The 19,132-nt window shown below is 43.6% G+C and overlaps 1 protein-coding gene across 3 annotated transcripts in view; it reads right to left on the bottom strand.

The window, feature by feature from the left end:
- The window catches only part of NR1I2 (nuclear receptor subfamily 1 group I member 2), a 32,861-nt gene extending 14,340 nt beyond the window's left edge, over positions 1–18,521 (bottom strand). For 2 of the 3 annotated variants that reach the window (XM_015471019.3, XM_015471018.3), the window contains exon 1: positions 18,246–18,521. The gene's annotated coding sequence lies outside the window, so the exon portion shown is untranslated. 3 annotated transcript variants of the gene reach the window in all.
- Positions 18,522–19,132: the final 611 nt, after the last annotated feature.

Raw genomic sequence — 19,132 nt, 5'->3', positions numbered from 1 at the left:
GTGTTGAGCATCTTGCACACACCAGATACTCTGTTATGTTGGTCTTTCTTCAGATTCTCCAGAAGCTGAAAGTCACTCTTTTGGCAGAACTCCAGGGTCTGCTATGAAACACTCTAACTGCTCCACAGATGCAAAAATGTTCCCAAATCAAAGAGCTTTACAGGAAGGGAAAATTTTATAAGTAAGATATTGGAGGAGGTTTTCAGCGTCATTCAGGAGCCATTAGGCATAGCAGAACTTGGGGCTGCGAGACAGTGGCAGGTATTCTGCACATAAATCAGCAACTTTGGAGTAGGAGACAGGTGGCAGTCCCTCGGCCACTGGTGTAAGTGCCCTTCCTAAGAAGGGGTGTGACAATTATGCCACAATGCATGTGCCACAACAGAAGCTCAGTAGAGGCACATCAGGGGGATGAAAGAACTGTTTCCAAAAGGACAGAAGAGAGAGATACACTTAATCTGTGTCTGATCAATGCATTCCCCAACTCCCTAATGAGGTGACGTTAGAATTAACACCAGGATCTCCCTCCATAGAACTTTTGGTGTGACTTTTGCTTTGTTTGGCCCAAGTTAAATAAGCAGATCTAGTACATTCTGTAGTTCATTCTCTCATATTGTTATAAAGCCCCGTTTAGGGCACCTGTAACAGGTGTTTTCTCCAAAGACGGTCCCCAATAAAACACACCTCTCACTTTCATACCCTGGTATAGTCCCTCTCAGGATGAACCAGGGATTGTCTGTGACTTGCTTAAACCAATAAGAATAGTGGAAGTGACACAGTGCCAGTTCTGGGCCTAAGTCATAGGAAGGTCTGGCTGTTTCTGCTTTTGCCCTTTGGAGAGCCTTAACCACCATGTGAGAAAGTTTGTCTACCCTGAAGCCATGCACTGAGTCCACATGAAGGGGATGACCATCTGGGATGGCCCGGATGACGGAGGCCCATTGCCCCGCCTGCGAGCTGTCCCCACCCCTCCTGCCAGCTGTCCCCATCAGGCTCTGGGCATGTGAGTGAGCAGTCTCAGATGTCCCAGCCCGGCTTAGCATCCACCTGTGTCATGTAGAGTGGAAGAACTCCCAGCAGAGCCCCGCCAAACCACAGCAGCACGATAGAAAGTAAAATGGTGGTTGGTTTGATTGGTAAATTTGGGGGAGGTTTGTCATTTGGCAAGAGATTGTGGAAGCAGGTCGCCTGGAGCTTTGTTAGATGGAAGTCTGAACTGGGGTGAACAGGGTGCCAGCTGACACCCCCAACTTGTTCCTGTTCCACTCTCACATCAGTCCTCCTTATAGAATGACACTGCGTGGACAGGAAAATGACAGCGGCTAGGTGACGGCATGTGCCAGCCACATCGCTCTTTCATGTGAGTTTAATAAGACCAGTTATCTATGCAGCCTCCATCCAGTCTAGCTGTATTTACTCTGAGGTTCGCACCTGCTCCTTGCTGCCTGTGAACGTGTGAACTCTAGCAGAGGATTGAAATGATCAACTCTTGTATTCCCTGAAAGTAAAACATTCCTTTAGTGAGGTCTTTGCAAAAATAATTAATTGTAAAATGCAGTATTTAGGCTGAATATACCAAAGAAGGGATAAATTAAATTCTCAGCAAGGAAAAGCCATCAATAACTGATTGAATAAATTAATAAATTATACATGACTAGGGCTTGCTGCCCTGGGTGCACACATCCTCACCCACTCTTAGCATGAGTGATGAGTTGACATTGCTTAGCTAGAAGGAGGTGGAGCCAGAATTTGAACTCAGGTCAGCCTGACTCCAGAGCCTGTGTTCTTAAATCAGCATCCTGCTGCATCCTTCTCAAGGTGTGTGTCTGAACAGGTGAGCCATTTGTTAAACCCACTTTCTGTGCAGACTTGTTCCTAGGCAGGTCCTCCATGTCATGGAATCCCTTTGAGGTAGCTCTCTGTTCTTGGGCAGAAGGCGATTCCCTGAGATGCTCAGGTCTTGCCATCTCAAAGCTGATTAGAAAGGGACCAAAAACTTTGCTGCCGCTCCAACCACATCCAGAGGCTTCTGGTCCCGCACCCTCTGGAGAGCTGCGGGTCCTCCCTCTCACGGTCAGAGGAGCATGTGTCCACCCACTGTCTCTTGACCAGTTCCAGGGAAGCTCCATCTGTATCCCAGATCCTTCTCTTTCTAAGCAGAGGTTCATGTGAGCAGATGGCCATACCACTAAAAGCACCTGCATTTTTTCCGGGGTTGATGTGGACTCATTGGTTCTCAGCCTTTGTATTAATATTTTTGTCATTGTATATATTAGAGCCTTTTCCTTTTTTTCTCACCCGCCAGGGTCTTAATTAAGCCCTTAGAAAAACCAGCTTCAGGGAGGGATCTTTGGAGAGCTTTGGTGTGGTCTGCGCATTCAGGCTGGTTCCCCAGTGTGCTGCCTAGGAAATTGTTGAGATTGCTGAAGGCTCAGTCCTCTGAGCGTGGAGCATGGCCTGACCAGGCTGACGTAAAGAATACAGTTGCTTCATTTGCTGAGGTCTGCAGGTCACTGTTAAATTAGGAAGAAGGGAATGACATACATGGGTGTACACACGGGGATGACTGAGTGTAAGCAAATAGGACCCAGCTGTCCCACCATCTGAAGGTCAGAGGACTTTGGATTTTGCTCCCTGGGGCACGAGATGTGGCAAGTACTGTCCCTCTTTCATTGTCAAGATGGCCTAGCCCCTGCCACTGACCTTTGACTCACTTTCTCTACTCAGCTCACTTCTCTGGTGCTCAGGAGCCCCATAAATAAAATGGAAAAGGTCTACATGGCCTTTGGCAAGAAGGAAAAGGAACAGGAGACCGTGCTGTTCTGGGGATGTTACCAGCTGACCTGTGTCTATCCACAGGCTGATCCAGCAGGGAGAGAATGAAGGAGGATCTGTGGAGATGCATATCACTCAGAAGCCAGCCCAGAGGGACCCCCAGAGTGGAGAGCAGGCTATTCAGGGAGACAGATTTGAACTTGGGGAGAAAGGTAGGAGAGTGGTGTGTCCAGAGACCAGGGGATAAAGGGGGACATTCTAAAGAACACATGAGTTGTTTCTGTTGTAGAAGGAGCCAGGATCCCTGGAGTGGGGAACGAGGGGAGCAGCACAGGGCTTGCAGGTGACAGGGGAGCAAGGAGAGGACAGCAGAAGCAGCCTGGAGGATGGGAACTGGGTGGAATCCAGGGTGAACTGGGACCAACAGAGAAGAACGATGGGTTACAGGAGGCTCACAAAGGGAGCCTGGTGCTGTGAGAGCACCCGGAAATTTCAGGTTCTGAAATTAGCTGATTGAGACTCTGCTTCAGGACCTGGGATTTCCTGATCCTCTGGGTTAAGCTGTGAGATGCAGCACCCCCCAGCTCCAATGTTAAAATGATCTGAGATGGCCAGTGATACAGGATAGGTGGCTGATCATGACTCCAGATTAGAAGACATTAGAGAAAACCATGACATGAGTGCTCCTCAGCCGCAGAAGGAACGTGTGAAAGAGAAGGACCAGAAGCTGCTGGAAGGCTTTGCCTGGGGCCGAGGAGGAAGGTGGGAAGCCATTACCTAGTGACTCTGGAGTCACATGGAGACGATGTGAGCAGTGCTGTGGCTATATTTGGGCCAGCAGGCCAGAAATAAGGTATTGATGTGGGCCTTGGTCATCTTGATGAGCAAGAAAGATGCCCAGTAGGAGGTCCAGGGTTTTGACGTTTAGCAGAGATGTACAAGAAGGAGGAATCCTAACTAGAGTGGGAGAGGAGCCCTCATCAGGGTGTTGGAATGTGCTTGAGAGACACAAAGATAATCACCGAGGAAGTGAGAATGGGGAGCTGTGATTTGGAAAGAGTCAAGAGTGGAGTGAAAGAAACTGAAGCCAGAGCAAGGGTCCCGGCCGTGAGCATGTCTCCAGTGGAGGAGTGGAGGCAGATTAGGAGATGAAGAGGGCAGATGAATGACAGTGGAAGAGAACCTGCCAGTAATGGGTGCATTTCATAAGGGAGCTCGAGAAAGGCATAGGGGCCGCTGGTTCATGCTGAGCCCCAAAAAGAACCCCAGAGAGAAAATCACACCAACTGCAGAGTTTTAGCCATAACAAGGGAGAAATAGCTAACTCTGAACCCAGGAGAATCCTAACATTTGCCAAGCTGGAGATTTATGCTGTTCCCAGGGTAGCAGTTCAGAGGCCCGTGAGTCCCTCTGTGCCTGGCCCACCCTCTCCTCACCCCCAGACCCTATCTGTCATTCTGGGCAACCCTTAAGGCAGCGGTTCCCAACCTTTCCAGGGTTCGTTTTCGTGGAAGACAGTTTTTCCAAGGACCAGGGGTGGGGAGTGAGGTGGAGGGGATGGTTTCAGGGTGATTCGAGTGCATCACATTCATTGTGCACTTGGTTTCTATTATTACTGTATCAGCTCCACCGCAGAGCATCAGGTATTAGATCCTGGAGGCTGGGGACCCCTGTCTTGGGGAGTGTCCACATGCTGCATCTGCTTCGGGAGGTGACTCTCCAGGGCACAGATGGAAAGCGGGTCACTCTGAGACACTGGTCTGCCCCAGTTGGCACTCCCTGGCCTTCCTGCTGGCCCGTGAGCCCACGGGTCACCCACCCTGGCCAGCTGCAGACTCTCTCCAGCTGGCCATGGGAGAGATTTCATCAAGTTTTAATTTAAGTCAGTGGGTGAGTAGAGGTGCCATGAATCAGCTTATGTGGGGTCTGAGGCTTATACAATTGTGGGAATTTTCTTTATAAAACAGAATGCATTCAATTTTTCACCATTGAGGATAATGTTTGCTGTGGGTTTGTCATATATAGCTTTTATTATGTTGAGGTATGTTCCTTCTATTCCTGCTTTCTGGAGAGTTTTTATCATAAATGGATGTTGAATTTTGTCAAAGGCTTTCTCTGCATCTATTGAGATAATCGTATGGTTTTTATTTTTCAATTTGTTAATGTGGTGTATTACATTGATTGATTTGCAGATATTGAAAAGTCCTTGCATTCCTGGGATAAAGCCCACTTGGTCATGGTATATGATCTTTTTAATGTGTTGTTGGATTCTGATTGCTAGAATTTTGTTAAGGATTTTTGCATCTATGTTCATCAGTGATATTGGCCTGTAGTTTTCTTTTTTTGTGGCATCTTTGTCAGGTTTAAGGGTGCCCACTTTCACCATTACTATTCAACATAGTTTTGGAAGTTTTGGCCACAGCAATCAGAGCAGAAAAAGAAATAAAAGGAATCCAAATTGGAAAATAAGAAGTAAAACTCTCACTGTTTGCAGATGTCATGATCCTCTACGTAGAAAACCCTAAAGACTTCACCAGAAAATTATTAGAACTAATCAATGAATATAGTAAAGTTGCAGGGTATAAAATCAACATACAGAAATCCCTTGCATTCCTATACACTAATAATGAGAAAATAGAAAGAGAAATTAAGGAAACAATTCCATTCACCGTTGCAACGAAAAGAATAAAATATAAAGAAACTAAAGACCTATATATAGAAAACTATAAAACACTGGTGAAAGAAATCAAAGAGGACACTAATAGATGGAGAAATATACCATGTTCATGGATTGGAAGAATCAATATAGTGAAAATGAGTATACTACCCAAAGCAATTTATAGATTCAATGCAATCCCTATCAAGCTACCAACAGTATTCTTCACAGAGCTAGAACAAATAATTTCACAATTTGTATGGAAATACAAAAAACCTCGAATAGCCAAAGCTATCTTGAGAAAGAAGAATGGAACTGGAGGAATCAACCTGCCTGACTTCAGGCTCTACTACAAAGCCACAGTCATCAAGACAGTATGGTACTGGCACAAAGACAGAAATATAGATCAATGGAACAAAATAGAAAGCCCAGAGATAAATCCACGCACATAAGGACACCTTATCTTTGACAAAGGAGGCAAGAATATACAATGGATTAAAGACAATCTCTTTAACAAGTGGTGCTGGGAAAACTGGTCAACCACTTGTAAAAGAATGAAACTAGAACACTTTCTAACACCATACACAAAAATAAACTCAAAATGGATTAAAGATCTAAACGTAAGACCAAAAACTGTAAAACTCCTAGAGGAGAACATAGGCAAAACACTCTCTGACATACATCACAGCAGGATCCTCTATGACCCACCTCCCAGAATATTGGAAGTAAAAGCAAAAATAAACAAATGGGACCTAATTAAACTTAAAAGCTTTCACACAATGAGGGAAACTATAAGCAAGGTGAAAAGACAGCCTTCAGAATGGGATAAAATAATAGCAAATGAAGCAACAGACAAACAACTAATCTCAAAAATATACAAGCAACTCCTACAGCTCAATTCCAGAAAAATAAATGACCCAATCAAAAAATGGGCCAAAGAACTAAATAGCCATTTCTCCAAAGAAGACATACAGATGGCTAACAAACATGAAAAGATGCTCAACATCACTCATTATCAGAGAAATGCAAATCAAAACCACTATGAGGTACCATTTCACGCCAGTCAGAATGGCTGCGATCCAAAAGTCTACAAGCAATAAATGCTGGAGAGGGTGTGGAGATAAGGGAACCCTCTTACACTGTTGGTGGGAATGCAGACTAGTACAGCCACTATGGAGAACAGTGTGGAGATTCCTTAAAAAACTGGAAATAGAACTGCCTTATGATCCAGCAATCCCACTGCTGGGCATACACACTGAGGAAACCAGAAGGGAAAGAGACACGTGTACCCCAATGTTCATTGCAGCACTGTTTGTAATAGCCAGAACATGGAAGCAACCTAGATGTCCATCAGCAGATGAATGGATAAGAAAGCTGTGGTACATATACACAATGGAGTATTACTCAGCCATTAAAAAGAATACATTTGAATCAGTTCTAATGAGTTTGAAGAAACTGGAACCTATTATACAGAGTGAAGTAAGCCAGAAAGAAAAACACCAATACAGTATACTAACGCATATATATGGAATTTAGAAAGATGGTAACAATAACCCTGTATGCTGCTGCTGCTGCTGCTAAGTTGCTTCAGTCATGTCCGACTCTGTGCAACCCCATAGACAGCAGTCCACCACGCTCTGCCGTCCCTGGGATTCTCCAGGCAAGAACACTGGAGTGGGTTGCCATTTCCTTCTCCAATGCATGAAAGTGAAAAGTGAAAGTGAAGTCACTCAGTCGCGTCCGACTCATAGCAACCCCATGGAGGAGCCTACCAGGCTCCTCCATCCATGGGATTTTCTAGGCAAGAGTACTGGAGTGGCTTGCCATTGCCTACGAGACAGCAAAAGAGATACTGATGTATAGAACAGTCTTTTGGACTCTGTGGGAGAGGGAGATGGTGGGATGATTTGGGAGAATGGCATTGAAATATGTATAATATCATATATGAAACGAGTCGCCAGTCCAGGTTCTATGCACGATACTGGATGCTTGGGGCTGGTGCACTAGGATGACCCAGAGGGATGGTATGGGGAGGGAGGAGGGAGGAGGGTTCAGGATGGGGAATACATGTATACCTGTGGCGGATTCATTTTGATATATGGCAAAACCAATACAATATTGTAAAGTTAAATAAAATTAAATTAAAAAAAAACATAATGCAGAGTTGCAGATGTGTAGTTAGGTATCAAGAAAATGTGTATTTGTGAGAAAGAATGAGAAGAGAAATCACAATAAATTACAAATATTAAAAAGGATAGTAGCAAACATCATGAAATCTGGAAAGATAGCGTAACATTTTAATTAATTGTCTGACACTCCTTTATGGTATCTTTGATTGTCTCCTTGTGGGATACAGAATAATGACCCAAAGACATCTGTGTCCTGATCCCTGGAACACGTAAATATGCTTCCTTACATGGCACAAGGGTCTCTGCAGCTGTGATTGAGGGTACAGCCCTTGAGATGGGGAATTACCCAGGTGGGCTCTGTCTAATCACCTGAGTCCTCAAAATATTTTTTTGGGTTTATTCAAAGAAAGAGATGTGATGATGGAAAAGAGGTCAGTGCTGCCAGCTTTGAAGATGGAAGAAGAGACCAAGAGTGTGTGTGGCATCTAGAAAAGACAAGGGAGACCCTCCTGAAGGGAACAGTCTGGCGACACCTTGATTTTAGCTCAGTGGCACTGATTTTGGACTTAGAACATCCAGAACTGTAAGAACAATGATTTTGTAATGTCATTTTAAATGTAAAGAGTAGAAAGATCATTCCTCTAGCACTGGTGATCAAAATTTGCTTTTTATTATGATAATAGAGAAAAGTTTCATCTTCACAACTAAGTCAAGGATTGTTGTCAAGAAAACCTCTGTCAAGATGTTTTTCATGGAAGTTTTATATTTGGAGGGATTCTCCATCAGTTAAGCTCTGCCTTCACCCATTTCAGACCTCTGTCCCCTCCTTTAGCCTGTGCTGGACGCCACGGGGCGCAGTGATGTGGCAACAGGCAGGCCTGTCGGGACGGTGGGCGAGCCGGCGGAGGGGCTTCCTGGAGCGGCATCCAGGCTGGGCAGCTAGCAGCACCCGGCTCTGCATCCACAACTGCAGCCACGTGCCCATGCTGCATGTGTTCCCAGACCATTGCCCTTAGCCTGCCCCGGACATGCCCAGGGCCATTCCATCCCCACTCAACTTCAGGGAAAGTGTGACGGTGAGTAGAAATCACCCAAAACAACTGTGACTAACGTCTTACTTTTGAAAATGTTACAAAAGCATATGATGTGAGGAAGAGTACATGTGAATGAGGGCCCAGAAACCTAAGCCTCATTAGCTAAAATCCACCTCTGCTCTGGTTCTGTTGTACCTATAAAACTACATGTGTATATGTATTATATATATATATATAAAACCTGTAAAACTACACATATATATGTATAAAACACACACACATACATATACACCCTATAAAACTAAGCCACATAGCCTGTTGCAGTCTCCAGGGGAGCTTATACCTCAGACCAATGAAGCCTTGACTTCCCAGTCTCCCTGTGTTCCATTTTGATGCTGTTGTCAGGCCTGAACACCTTGACAAAAGTGTCAAAACAAAGCGTCTCAGAGAGGCCCCTTCTGTGGATCAGGCATCAGAGAGGGAGGGACTGCCTGGCCTGCTTTCCTGCTACACGTTAACCCTTCTTCTTGCTTGAGTGGCACGCTTCCTTCTGGCAGGCTTCGTAGGTGGTGCTAGTGATAGAGAACCTGAGACGCAGGTTCAATCCCTGAGTCAGGAAGATTCCCTGTAGGATGGCATGGCGACTCATTCCAGTATTCTTTCCTGGAGAACCCCACGGAGAGAGGAGCCTGGCGGGCTACAGTCCATGGGGTCGCAAAGAATTGGACACAACTAAAGTGACTTAGCATGCACACTTTCTTCTAGCAATTTTGAGGTGGGAGGAGTGGGCTTCCACCGGAGAAGAATGGGTTGGCAGCAAGTGGGAGTTACAGTGAGATCTGGGATTTTGAAATGCATAAGATCAAAGAAAGCTTTTGTTAGAAAAAAGTGCTACTCCTCACATTAGAAAAAGACAGGACGTGTCAGATAAAATGCCAGTGTTTGTGACACAGTTACATGAAGGCTTAAACGGTGTTACGTTCACATGTTCAAAGCCTCCCATCTCTGTCCTTGTGAAAGAGACTCAAACTCGCCAGTCTGAGCCTGCTGGAGGAGGATGAAGCTAGGTAGGCCTGTCCCACCCACACTGCCCTCACAGGGGCTGCTGGTTGGACCAGGTCCAGGTGCCTGCCAGCAGTCCATCAGCTTCCTGGGCCTGTGGGGGATGGTGTAATTGCTCTCTCCAGTGCACTGGATCTATTGACCTGTTCAGATCCTTTCCAGGTGAATCTGAATGTCAGAAACACAGATGAGGCCAAGTTAAAGGGCCTGATGTCTGGGCTGTTGCCTAGGGGTCCACCAGATTCCAAGAATACTAGAATGTTGTTGGAATAGATCAGTAATGAGGTAAGCCATAAATTGTTTTCTTTCCTACCGAGGTAGTCCTCACCCTGAGGTGCAGATTTAAAACATATATTAAGTTAACCTTAAAGATGAATTCCAACAGACATTAGGTGCAGATAAATATTGATTCCACTTACACAAGGTACCTAGAATAGTCAAATTCATAGAATCAGAAAGGACATTGGTAGATGCCAGGGGCTGGGAGGCGGGGAGTGGGAATGCAGAGTTAATGTTTAATGAGGAGAGAGCTTCAGTTTAGGAAGGTGAAAAGTCAAGAGGTGGGTGACGGTGAGAGTGCACAAGAATGTCCTTAGTGACCCTGAGCTGCACAGTTAAATATGGTTCAAATAGTGTGTTTTATATTATGTGACTTCTACCACGAAAAAAAAAACAAACCCATTTTAAAAAAGCCTCCTTAACAGTGCTGACTAGTGTCTGTGGAGCGATCAGGAGCACTCCTGTGCCTATACACAGGGCCACCTCACCCGACCACCTGTAGGCGTATGGGATCAGAAACGGAGTCGTGTGTGCTGGAGGGTTGTTTGCATGGAATGAGTGGACTACTTTATTATCTAAACATTTTACTTTTCAAGAAGTCATCTGGGTCGAAAATTGTGCAGAGTAAATGACATATTTTGACTGTGAAGTGCATGTCCACAGACATGTGAAAAGATGCTCATGTTGCTAATCACTAGGGAAATCAGAATCACAATGAGACCTCATCTTACATCCTATCTTACAGACAGGATGGCTGCAATCACAAAAACAGAATAACAAGTGATGGCAAGGATGTGGAGAAATTAGAACTCTTGTGTATTGCTAGTGGGAATACAAAATGGTGCAGGTACTATGGAAAACAGTATGGAGATTCCTCAGAAAATTACAAATAGGATTGCCAAAGATCGAGCAATTCTACTTCTGGGTTGAAAGCAGGGTCTTGAGATATTTGCACACCCTTGTTCACAAGAGCATTATTCACAACAGTCAACAGGCAGAAGCAACCAAAATATCCATCAACAGATAAATGGATAAATAAAATATGATATATACATAATGAAATATTTTCAGTCTTGAAAAGGAAGGTAATTCTGACACATATTACAGCATGAATGAAACTTAAGAACATTATGCTAAGTGAAATAAGCCAGTCAAAAGGACAAATATTGTATGATTTGACTTATATGATGTACCTAGGGTAATCAAACTCATAGAAACAGGAGTGGAATGGTGGCAGCGTGCAGCATGGTGCCTGCAGTTAGTAACACTGTATTATTTGAAAGTGGCTGAGAGCATGTCTTAAGCATTCTTACCACACACACAGGAGTTAACTTTGTTCACTTTGTGAGGGGTCAGATGTGTTAATTATCTTGATCTTGATAATCACTCTACAGTGTAAATGTACATCAAATCGTCACGTTGTACACTTTAAACTCACACAATTATATTGCAATTATTTTTTCAATAAAGTTAAAGTAAGTAGGATGGTGGTTGCCAGGGGCTGTGGGAAGAAGGGAAAGGCAAGTTGTTGTTTAGTGAGTATAGAATTTCAGTTTTATAGGATGAAAACATTCTGGAGAATGATTGCATAATATAAATACACCTAACATCATGAGAAACGCTGGGCTGGAAGAAGCACAAGCTGGAATCAAGATTGCTGGGAGAAATATCAATAACCTCAGATATGCAGATAACACCACCGTTATGGCAGAAAGTGAAGAGGAACTAAAAAGCCTCTTGATGAAAGTGAGAGGAGAGTGAAAATGTTGGCTTAAAACTCAACACTCAGAAAACTAAGATCATGGCATCTGGTCCCATCACTTCATGGGAAATAGATGGGGAAACAGTGTCAGACTTTATTTTGGGGGGCTCCAGAATCACTGCAGATGGTGACTGCAGCCATGAAATTAAAAGACGCTTACTCCTTGGAAGGAAAGTTATGACCAACCTAGATAGCATATTTAAAAGCAGAGACATTACTTTGCCAACAAAGGTCCATCTAGTCAAGGCTATGGTTTTTCCTGTGGTCATGTATGGATGTGAGAGTTGGACTGTGAAGAAAGCTGAGCACCAAAGAATTGATGCTTTTGAACTGTGGTGTTGGAGAAGACTCTTGAGAGTCACTTGGACTGCAAAGAGATCCAGCCAGTCCATTCTGAAGGAGATCAGCCCTGGGTGTTCTTTGGAGGAAATGATGCTAAAGCTGAAACTCCAGTACTTTGGCCACCTCATGCGAAGAGTTGACTCATTGGAAAAGACCCTGATGCTGGGAGGGATTGGAGGCAGGAGGAGAAGGGGACGACAGAGGATGAGATGACTGGATGGCATCACTGACTCGATGCACACGAGTTTGGGTGAACTCTGGGAGTCGGTGATGGACAGGGAGGCCTGGCATGCTGCAATTCATGGGGTCGCAAAGAGTTGGACACTACTGACCAACTGAACTGAACTGAAGTGAACATTACCAAACCACAGACTTGAATGTTAAGATGGTAGGTGAATACTAAGTATATTGTACACAGTTTTAAAAAATCACCTGTCACTAAACAGCTGTTGATCAAATATTTAGAGAATGTGAAAAGAGAAGCCAAGCATCTCCTCTGGTCAGTGGCTAAGACTTCACTCTCCCAGTGCAGGGGCCCTGGTTTGATCCCTGGTCAGGGAACTAGATCCCATGTGCTGCAACTGAGAGTTTGCTTCCTGCAACTAAAGATCCCACAGGCTGCAAATAAGACCTGACAGAGCCAAATAAATATATGTTTTTAAAAGTGATTATACTCTATTTCAAAGAAGAGAGAGAAAAGCCAAGATATTGGACCAGCATGGGTGCCCACAGATCTCAGGCACACAGAGAAGGTGGACAGCCAGGAAGGGCTGTGAGGAGGCCACAGCTATGAAGCAGAGAAGCAGCCAAAAGCAAAATACCAACCGTGGTTAAAAGCTTTACAGTGAGGGATAAAAAGGTACCCAGGTCAGTTAAGCTGCATTTGACCCTGGATGGCCTTAGTTTTTAAACCATGTTTTAGCCTCTGGGAGGCATTAAAGTTGTTGTGCCCCTTCTCTCCAGGGCTGCCTCAGAAGCCCCACTGCTTAAGCTAGCCCTGCACCTGCTTCTCATCTAGGATGCGGGTTCTCCAGCTTTCCAGGAATACAGATCACCTGAGGAGCTTGTTAAAATGCAAATTCCAATCCCTGGATCAGGGTGGGCCTGAGCCCGTCCTGCCTTTCTGACTGCTCTCTGGAGCTGCTGGTTTGCACCCACACTGAGCAGCAAAGACCTACAGAGTCAAGCAGCCAGACAGAAAATCAGCAGGACACAAAAAGGATGTGATGGAGAACATGATGGAGTAATGGGCAGAGGGTAAGATAATGAAAACATCTTTGGCCTTCTGGGAAATAGAGGAGATGGGCAAATACATGCAAATGACTGGCGTCATGAATTGTTTAAAGTCAATATACATTTTGGGGTAAGACAGACCCTTCCCAGGAAAAGGATGTGGGGAGGAGTTACATATACATTTAATCTTGAAATGAGTCGAACTGAAAAGCTTTGAAACCTGGTTACTGAGATTATGGGAAAGAAAGAGTGAGCATTTTGGAGTTGAAGCCGTAGTCTAAATGAAAGGGAAAATGGTAGAAAAATCATGTCCTTAGGTATATAAAGTCTCAGAAACAGCAGGATTATTTTTTGTGTATATACGTCTTATTTCTGTATATGTAACATGTATATTTTATAATATGTATATATCTGCGCGTGCACACATACACACACGCACACACACGTGTGTGTGTGTGCGTGTGTGTGTGTGTGCCCAGAGGGTAAAGAGGGAAAAAAAGCAGGTTAAAGGAAATTACATAAGAATTGAATTTCTAAGAAGTCAACAGTGAAACTTAAAAAACCTTGATTTGTTCAATGAAGGGAAATGTTTGGTAAACTTACCAACTCACATTACACAGGTTTTTTTGTTTACCAAACGATTTCAAAATCATCTCACGTGGAGATGCTGAGGTGGGCAGAGCAGGGCTTATCCCCAGTTGAGCAGGGCAGGGCAGGTTGTATTATGTTTTTAACAAACGAGGAAATTGGGGCTTTGAAGGGTGTCCAAGGTCACAAAGGTAGTAAGCAATAGGCCTCTTCTTTCCTCTGTTTTCTGATTATTTCTATAGTGCAAATAGATACAATATGGAAAGTTAAATTTTTGTCACAAAACTCATGCGGATAAAATGAGATCATATATTTACAAATTTTTTTCAAATCAATCAAATACTCTGAACAAAAGACTCCTCCTCCTTGGCCCTGGCAGGGGACAGACACCCAGAGGAAACAGAAAAAAATCACCTTGTATGAATTTAACTACGAGAGGCTGGCTGCTATCTTTGGCCATAAATGAAATTTGGCCTTTGTGCTTCCTGGGACACAGTTATCAAAGAGGTCAGAAGGTTCATTCCTTGACTTGGATCAGCCCAAGTCAAAAGTACACCTCTACCCTCTTCCAATATTTAACAAGGTACACTGACCTCTGATTTAACTGCCTGTCTCTTAAACATGCATGTGAAGTGCTCTTATTGCCTGTAGTTTTATAGTTTGGCTCTTTGTTTGGAATGCATAGAGACCTGGGAGAATTGTTTCATATATTACATGAAAGGTTTAGCTGTGTCTCCTCATCTTAACTATCAGTTGGGTATTCAGTTTGTTATTTTGATGTTTCACAGACGCTCAGGAGGTATGGCAGGTACATGAGCGGGTATCAGGTGGCAGACAATTCTTCCCAACCCTCTTCAGATCAAAAGGCCCCAGTGTGCAAGAAAGAGTCCCACACACACTCCTGTGTTATTCCCAGGTTGTGACCAGGGCACAACCCCAGCCCCAAAGAATCCTTCAGAGACGTCTCCAAGACATATGAGTTCACAGTATGAAATAACAATGAATTAAAATCAGGAACATGACAAAAATAATTAAGACACCTAAGTGTGAATGGTATTCCTAGAATTGTGCAGTGTACAACATATACAACTGTACACATCAGCCCTGTGACTGTCCTCTGTCATGGCTCTAATTTAGCACTGTGCCAGAAGGCCATGAAGGCAAGACCAGGAAAAAAAAAAAAAAAACCACTGTGTAAAAATTAGAAAGAACAAAACTCTTGTTACATATGTTTAATAAGTCTACCAAGAAATTCTAAAGGAATCAGCAGATCAACTTTTACAACAATTAAGAGAATTCAGTGAGGTGACAAGATGAAATATCACAAAATAGCTAAACAAAACAGATTTTAGTGGGAAAAAATCAATTAGAAACAATTGGCTCAAGAATGGGAAATAAATACAAAATAATATAGAATCCAAGGATAGACATGTAAAATAAAGAACTTAGTATGTGACAGAGGTTTACATTTCAAATGAATAAAGACAGACTTTTCAATAAATGCAATTGAAATAATTAATAGAAATAAGTTCCAGGTAGACTGAAAACCTACTTTTTAAATGATAAAAATGTGGCCAAATATTGATATAATTTTGGCTGTTGAAAAGGCTTTCTTATATAAGAAGTAAAGAGCATAGTCCATAAAGGAGAAAATCAATAAAAAGACCTACATCAAAATAATAATAGCAAAAACTATATTAGTAAATACTTCTGTTGACTAAAAACCTGATGCAAAGTTAAAAACACAAGTGACAGTTTTAGAGTACTGTGTATATATCAAAGGGTTGTCATCAAGAATAAATATTAGACTCCTACAAATGAGTGGGAAAAGATAGACCAGTATAAAATGAGCTAAAGAACAGACAATTAAGAGGGAAATAGAATGGTGAAGAATTATTTTTTTAGAAAATGCCCAGCCTCGCTGGTTGTTATAGGTTGTGTCTCTGAGGACCTCAGACTGTATTTGGAGACAGAATCTTTCCGTTCAGTTCAGTTCAGTCGCTCAGTCGTGTCCAACTCTTTGCGACCCCATGAATCACAGAATCTTTAGACAGTGGATTAAGCTCAAGTCTGGTTGTTAGGGTGAGCCCTAACACAATATGATGAGTCTCCTTGTAAGAAGAGGAACGTGGACACGGAGACACCGGGGATGGACTCACAGAGGAAGGCGCCATCAGTGAGCCAAGGAAAGAAGGTTCAGGAGAAACCAAACCTGCTGACACCTTAATCTTGCACTTTCTGCCCTTTATGTGAGAAAATAAATTTCTTTAGTGTAAGCCATCTAGTCTGTGGTACTTGCCAGTCTGGCAAACTAATATATTAGTAATCAGGGAAATTTAAATATTTTTTAAATGGGCTACTGTTCTCATACATCCAATTGGAAAAGTAATCAAATGCTTAATAAGTAGCAAGCATCAGGGTGTGGAGGAATAGTAGCTGTTGTTCTCAGCTGGAGGGAATATAAAATGGTACAGGCACTGTGGCAGGCCATCTGACAGTCGTAAAAATTTAAGTGCATGTATTCTATGATGGAGGAATTCAGCTTCTCAGTAGCTCCTCTAGGGAAACACCTGAAGGTGGGCATGAGAAGATGGAAACAGGAAAAGTCACTGTAGTGTTGTTGGTAAGAGTGAAAACTTGGAAAGAGCTAAGCTACAATATTTATCAAAAAGGAAATGGCTGAATGAAAGAATTGTATTCTGCAATAGTGTGTAGCAGTTAAAATTTCCGTAGATGCAGAAAGTCTCCACATGGAATATGGGAAGGGAAAATTTGCGTGGAATATCAAGGCGAATAGTAAGACAATGCATATAAGCATGTTAGGACATATATGTATGTGTGAATGCAAAGGAGACCATCCAGCAGTAAGCACACGAAACTGATCAGTTACTTTTGGAGGAACAGGGGATCTGCACCAGCAGGATGGCTAACAGAGAATTTAGCTATAAAAAGTCATCTATAAGACTTTTTCATTTCACAAGAAGTGTGTATCACTTATTGCATTTGTAATTTTTACAAGCTATTACTAACCATGGCTTAGGCAGTTTTGTGGTTGTCTATTAGGTTTATTCCATAATAATTGAGAGACAAGTTAATACTTTGAGACTAGGAATTGGCAAACTTTTTCTGTAAAAGGCCAGGCAGTTAATACTCCAGGCTTTGGTGGCTACATCAGCTGTTTTGTAACTACTCAGTTCCGCTGTTATAGGGCAAAATCAGCTATAGCTAATGCCACATAATGAATGAGCACGGCTGTGTTCTCATTAAACTTTATTTATGAAAACCTGGCTCACATTTCACCTGTGAGCCACAGTCTGCCAATTCTTTGTTTAGACTAAGTTTATTATGTAACTAAAATGTATTTTAAATAAATATTTAAATTCATTTAAATATTTTAAAATGCATTTGAATATTTTTATAAAAATAATCTTTCTTATTAACCAACTAATTAAATAAGCAGTAGCCTCTGGGGCCTTGCTTTGAATATTTTAGGCTTTGGCCATATCATTAGAGACCAAACACCCATCCCAGTGGAGATAATCCATTGACCATGACCATCTTGGTGGTGACCGTCACCCTTCCCAGCATCAGAGTTGCACAACTATCCATGGGATGGCAATGCGGAGGATAGTGCTTGCCAACAGAGTCAAGATTTGGTGGCCTCAGAGGTGACTCCTGAACCTCCCTAGATGTGGAGTTGCCTTAAAGCAGAGTCTCTGGCCATAGGCTCAGCCAGGCTGGACTGTGAGGTGGGGTTAAGAGGGCTTGATGGCATTGAGCACATGGAGGAGAGGCTCCGTTCTGTGGGGCAAGGTGCCTTTCCTGGCACGAGAGACAGCAAACTCACTGGTCCAAACCCAGCTTTGCCCCAGGGCTACTCAGGGTGGGGCTGGCCTTCGAGGGACCCTCTCTGAGGGTGTGAGGCCCTGTGACGGTCATGCTGCTTTGTCTCAGCCTTGGTTCCAAGGTCTGCCAGCGCTAACTCAGCAGGCTGCGAGGAACCAGGGCTGGGGCTCTCCCGGCTCCTGTAGCTCCAGCGCTCACAGTCCCCGACATTCGTATTTTCTGGGTCAGGAGACTCCAACTGTATAACAGAGAAGGGGCTGATTGTATGTATGACTCATGGTGGTACATGAGAGGCTTCCACTGTGATTATTTCTCTAGGCGGCAAGTGAGGGATAAGGAAGCATCATTAATGAGACAATATTAAGTGATTGCCTTCATGGCTTTTTTTCATTCTGGAAATGTGGAGAACAGCAAGGCCAATACATACACACCCCGTTGTGACTGCTGACCTCAAACGAGATACATTTGTGTTCCCACGCATCTTTCACATGGAACTGGGGGTGATTCGCCACCAGCAAAAGAGAGAGGAAAAACCATACCTGTTAGGTAGTGACTTCTCTGCTCCAACTTCTCCTTTGAGGTCTACTTTCTTCCCCTTTGAGGTCCACTTTGAACAATCAGGAATAAAGGATCAATCAGAACATCAATATCCCTGAAGTGGTTGCCTTGTTAAAGACTGGAGCATTAGCTTGATCTTTTGCTTTCCTCAGGAGTGAACACTCGGATAGGAGGCTACGGCTACAGCTCCTGCTGCAGTCAGGACAGCGCTTCCTCTTCCCTGTACTATAGTCACAGGTTATTATTTCCCAGGATCTGAGCCAATCTTGTCTCTCAACCACATTTCAGTCCAGGCCAGAGGTAGGCTGTAATGGCCTCCATCTGGCACTCCTAAGTCCCAAGTCCAGCGCTTGAACTTGCAAATGACCAGATTACCGTATTTACTCTCCATTATGTGCCCCCCACTTTTCCTCAGATGTCTTCACTGTAAAACAGGAGAAGGGGAGGAATGTTGCTAGCTTCTGCTTTGTCTAATCAGTTCTGAGCAAATTTCGTGTATCTGAAGGGCTCTGCATTTTAGACCCTGAGGTAAAGCTAATTTGAACTTAGGTCTCAAACACTTCTTCCTTTGTCTGAAGCTACCTTGCCTGACAGTGTTACTTGACTTGACACTTCATGTTTGTGTAAGAGAGAGGCAAGCATAAGGGAGAGGGAAAGATGGTGAAATGAGGGGTCTGAGCACAGCTCACAGGAGTGTAACCTGTGGCTCTGGCCTAAGGACAGCCAGCTGACCAGGAGCAGGCAGCATGGACCATTGGGAGAGGTTCTCAGGGTTCTTCCTTCCACCAGGCCCTCCCAGCAGCCCCTTACTCCTCAGCCTGAGCCTCAGGTTCCCAGCACCAGCTGCTGATGGCTGTTCTAGCTCTCA

Source organism: Bos taurus, chromosome 1, assembly GCF_002263795.3.
Source record: "Bos taurus isolate L1 Dominette 01449 registration number 42190680 breed Hereford chromosome 1, ARS-UCD2.0, whole genome shotgun sequence".
Classification (NCBI taxonomy): Eukaryota; Metazoa; Chordata; class Mammalia; order Artiodactyla; family Bovidae; genus Bos; species Bos taurus.
This window is presented reverse-complemented; position numbering and strand designations above follow the sequence as displayed.